This window comes from Eupeodes corollae, chromosome 1 (assembly GCF_945859685.1).
Source record: "Eupeodes corollae chromosome 1, idEupCoro1.1, whole genome shotgun sequence".
NCBI lineage: Eukaryota > Metazoa > Arthropoda > Insecta > Diptera > Syrphidae > Eupeodes > Eupeodes corollae.
Window position 1 is genome coordinate 218,297,397 of NC_079147.1, and position 5,686 is coordinate 218,303,082.

Here is a 5,686-nt window from a genome sequence, read left to right on the forward strand (position 1 = left end):
GCTTAAGAGCTTTTTGGCATTTTTAAAGACTAAGTTCAGTAAGTTTTAAAGCTGCTGCTGATGATGATGATGATATGGCGCAAGCGCAGCAAGACTTAGTACTTAAGTTTTAATGGTTGCTTTTGTAAAATTTGTTTTTGATGTTAAGGGATCACTTAAACATGAAAGCTCACTTTAATAAATTTAAACGATCTGCAATGGCGACCGCAAAAAATAAAATGAATGACCACAGATCGCTTCGGTTTACCCAAAAATTAACTTAACATTGTGCTAAGTTCAGTTTCTAAACATTTATCTCTTTTACTAGAGACTCCAAAATTTTAAACCTTTGTTTTCATTTTGCTTAATAGTAAATTGATAATTCAATCAATGACAGTTCATAAAAATAACTAAGCAAACAAACTTAAACGGACCTATTAATTAGCATTCCCAATTATAAACTGGGCCATTCCGTTTCATGCTCTTTTAAGATTAATTGTGCATATGTAGGGACAACCTCGTGTTCCATTTGGAAGTTTACTTAACAGCATTAACATAAAACATATTTCAATACACAAAATAAATTTAAGAATTGTAATTCCAAGGTAACTAAGCCTTCAATTTGTATATCAGTCCTAGCTGCTTAGGTTTTTAGCCAAGAACCGAACTATTACATTGTAAGGCCCATGTCTAGAGTGAAATTTTCTATCATTTAGCTACAGTCTTCGAAGGAAGAGTCTTCAAACATTTCAAAATCTTCTGCCGAAAATATTTTCTTAAAAAAACAAACAAATCAACTCATTTAAGTAAAATTGGCTAGACATTATCTCTAAGTTAGGTTTACTTAGGTAAATGGGCTGGCGAATGATTTAGTTATCGCCACACTTAAGATCAATGTAGATCCCTTGTGATACCCTGAAAATTATATAACTTTCCTGAAAACTGAGTGTATAACCTATTGCTCTATCTGTTGTCATTTTTCACCCGCTTAAAGACTTTGATAAAACCTTAAAAGCTGTTTTCGGCAAAGTATACGAGTTCTTTAAGACTACCAAAGAACTATTTTCCTAATGACAGATGTCATAGGGAATAAGAAAATTGGTAAAAGTTAAAGTAGCCATTCCTTGATGTTAACTTTGGCCAAATTTTATAATCGTTTAAAATTAACTTAATCATGTTTTTAGCTTAGTAAATTGCTAGAATGACTTTAACATTAAACTTATTGGTTTTGAATGTTCAACTATTATATCCACTATAACTATGCAATAAAAACTGATCTGAACTTTCTTCAAGCAGTGCACTATATTTAATCGACTATATAACAGTTTGTTAAGCATATCTTATAAAAACATTAACCCTGAATAACCTTTCTAGACCATTCAAACCTTTTTTTTCTATTATTCTCCTTTTTTTTAATCTATCTATTCTTTCTAATCTATTTTTTAAACATCTATTATCACGATCAGAATAAAGTCAATTTTGCTAACTGTCGCTAGAAGTCTGGTGTGAAATAGAGGAGTCATGTTTCGTTAGTTTTGTCATATCGACCGAGAAATTTGGGTTTATTATGATAGAACAACTCCAAACTTTGCAAGCCTTAAAAAGAAAAAGTTTTACCTAAAAATCAAGATTCAATTTTGAAGTACTTTACGACCATCGCATTTAAGCTATAAAAACTTGTTCTATTTAAATATCGGTGTTGTAACTGAGCAGAAGCTATGAGACCAATGTAAGTTCCGTCTACATATACAACTATCCCTGGTAAGCCTGCTCTTTGAAAAAAATAGTTTCTCGCTATTCATTAGTGGACATATCTGCATTGATCCAAACTGGGCAGATTCTTGTTTCAAGCAAATAAAGAACTTCGCTTTACTTCGCGAACCTTTACTTTAAGTTCATAGTACAAAAAGTACAATCCATTGAAATTTAGGAGAATAACATCCCTGTCTTTTTTACAAAATATCAATCATCCAATTTGACCAAACTTAACATTTCTTCTAACTTTGATCTCCAAATGTAGACTTAATTGTGTGCCATGTATTTGAAGCATTTCTGAGGTCTGTAATTGTTTTTACAGTTTGTTCTTTGTTTCTTTAACAGAAAATATTAAATAAAACAAAATTGAAAAAAAAAAAACAAAAGAATTGCATATTAATTATTAAAAACTGTTTCTTATTGGTGTAGGCACAGTTTTGAGAGTTACTATACATTACAAATAAAGTTTTAAACCGTTTTTTATCTTATTAAAACGTAATTTTATAAAAATGACTATAATCTAATGGGGTAAACTTAAAATGCAGCAATAAAATTTATCAGCTTTTAATTTTTTGACCCCTCTCAAATCCGATTATATCTCTTATTTTTTTTAGCATGGTTAACTCTTTTCATGTGTAGTACCCGTGCGTTGGACTGTCATGCCGAGGTCTTGGGTTCGATCCCTAAAGTCTTTTCACGGGTACTGCCTCTTGCGAGGAATTGACAAATTCTCCAAGAGTAACTCTTGTCATGAAAAAGTGCTTTCTCAAATTAGCAGCTCCCACCGCCTCCACTTTTTCCTTCGGATCTTCAATTATATAAAAGTCATCGTCAAAGATGGCTTCTTCTGGATCTATTTGCGCTGTCCTCAGTACGTCTCTGTTCTCTTCGGTTCTTAGGAGTTTTAGACTCGGAAGATCATTGTCGTTTTTTTTCCTGAATATCTTGTTGATTTTAGGGAACATACTAGGGTCACTCGAATTAACTGACCGGATCTTGAGGTCCCAGTACATGTTAATTGATAACCTGTAGTTCTCCTGAATCAACAGATTGTCATTTTTTATTGACGACTTCAGTGTCCTAACCTCCAAGTCATGTGGATCTGTAAGTCGTCTGTACAAGTTTTTGAGTCTTGTCAGTAAGCCACTCTTGTGCCTTCGCAGTGCGTCAATAGTCGCGTTTCTGTAAGCGTCCATTTGGTTCCGTTCTTTGTACTTTGGTATTGTCCGTTCCATCGTTTGTTTTATTGTTTCGTCCATCTGTTGTAAATGTTGGTCAATTTCTGTAATTGCCAGGTTTCTGTTGTTTGGTGGGGCTATGTCACTCGAACGAAGTTCTCTAGCAAGGCGTTGGTGAAACGAGGCCAACGCATCTTACTGTAATTATAAGAATGCGTTGCAACGTATTCCTCCAAATCCACGCGTTCGTTCGGAATCTGCATTACAGCAGCCAGTCCACAGTGATCACTGTCGTATTCAACTGTCTGTAAGCAGTTTCGAGGGTGATTACCCACTTTGTCTGTTACTGTCAGTCTGGTGTCGTAGAGCAAAAGATCCAGAAAGGAGCCGCTTCTTCCACGCTGTAAGGATTCATCAAATTAAAAAGATGGTAACCTCTGTGATTACTATGTTGATTTCCCCAATCTTCATGTTTTGCGTTCAAATCACCGGCAAAGATGAAATAGTTTTCTTCCAAGCTCAGTTTCAGTTCCCTAAAAAGAATCTCGAGTTCTGAAGCAAAGTAAGTAACCTGCGGAGCTCCAGCCGCATAAGCCGCAATCATATACATCCGCTTCCCTTGAGAGAGAGAGAGAGAGAGATGCATACAACGCAAACTTCTAGCGTCTTGAGCTTTCGCAATTCATTGTTGTATATGACTTTATAATTAATGCCTTTTCGTATAAAGAGAGCGACACCGCGCCCTTGAGTGGATTCGGGCCGGTCTCTTCTTACGATATTGTAATTTTTATGAGTCAATTTGTGTTTGTGGTTTAGCTTAGTTTCACTATCCATAAACACATTGGGACTGTAGTCTGTCAACAATTGGAACATATTGGCTCTTCGTTTAATCCTAATCAGTGAATTTACATTCACAGCTAGAACTTTAAGGCGCGTCTCCGGCAGCGCGCCCATTATGGTCTAAATTGCGCCAGGCCAGGCAACAAAGAGTAGAGATGGTCTTGGGCGTGTAGCTGAAGAACTCAGCTGTGGCCTCTTTTAGTAACTCTTTCACTAGCTTGTATTCGGCCAGTGGGAAGCACTGCACCGAATACCGCTTTTCTTTTTCGTTCAAAATATTTAGTACAAAATTTCCCTTAGAGGCCGACTTACATACCTGTTTCAAGTCCTGCAGGTCAACCTGATAGGTCCTAATTGGAGGCATCTTCTCCTTTTTGGGCTGTGGTTGTTTCTGGTGTTGCTGCTGCTGCTGTTTCGGTTGTCCAACGCACTAAGCATCATGCCTCGGCTACTACTTTAATTACATTTAGAAGTAATTAAAATAACTATTTTCTTGTAACTGAAATAAAAGTTAAATTAATTATTAAAAGTTATCAACTCTGGAACTGCTTTGGACTGAGTTACCAATATGTAATACATATATGCAGAAAAAAAGAGTTAAAATAGTTTACTCTCAACAATTAACACAAAATATTTTAATTTAGTAATTAGAAACTTTATGGTTCAGTGTTTTGAAGATGAATGTTGAAACCACGAAACAAAATTATGCATAATTATAGTTGTATTGTAGTAAACTTTCCTTTGAATGTGTTTTAAAAGATATTCTAAAAGTTTTTTTAAGGATAAAGGCTTCCATTTGGACTTGAAAACTGTTGCTGACAAAAATTTAATGAAGTTTTAATGGTGATATCAAAGATATTATTGCCTTGTCGATTAAATGAAACGATTGAAAAAAAAGTAACTAATTTCTGTTAACCCTTTTCCCTTTTATCGAAATGTCAACCGTTTAATGTTTCGAACTTTCTTTTATGGCTTAAATTCACTAGCCATAAGACCGACCATCCGTATAAACGTGCCAAATGATAGCCAACTAATATTTGTTGAAAAGTTTAAATCTTCAAACCCATTTTATTTAAAATTTATATCCAAATGACAGCAAATAACAATTTTTTCTTTAAATTTTTTAAAATTAATAGATAATTATTTATTAAGAAACATTAAGCAACAAAAATGTGCAAACAAATTTTAGCACATGGTCACCCTGATTAATTTATACATTTTGAACTACTTTGATTTCTACATGTGAGCAATATGCTTCTATATTAATTTCTAAAATTTTAAAACTGCGTGGATAAAAACTAACCACGTCAAACAATAAAGCAACACTCCACAAATAATATCTCCAAAACCAATGCAATTAAATCTTGATTTTCTAACCATAAAGAATTACATACAACGAGTATAGGAAACCCGTCAAAAACAGAGAATAATTCGCAAATTTTTGACCCTTGTGTTTACAAATATCTTATTGTTAACCGTGGCGTATGCTTACCATTTGCCAAATTTAGCGGTAATTTTACGTCGACAATTATTATTAACAAACGATTCTAATTAACATATTTTTCTGTTCCAAAAAATGGAGCTGTTTGTTTTCTCTGAATTTTTCCTCAACAATACGGAAAAAAAATACATTCCCACAAAAAAAAATAAGGAAATGCTCAGAAATAGAGAAGAAACTTCGTTCCCATTTTGATAACAATGTCATGTCAGAAAATGCTTCCCTTGTCCGTTCGTTCGTTCGTTAGCTAGTTCGTATAGAGTTTGTAGTCGTCTTCTTCGTTCGTCCTTAGAATGTGGTACAAGTGTGTATGTGGTGTGCATAAACGCAAAAAAGGATCTAAAATAAAATTTCCTGCCATAATAATGCAAAAGGAAAAATTGAAAATGAAATATAAGAAAAAGAAAAACAGGAACCAGTAGTTGTAGAATTATAA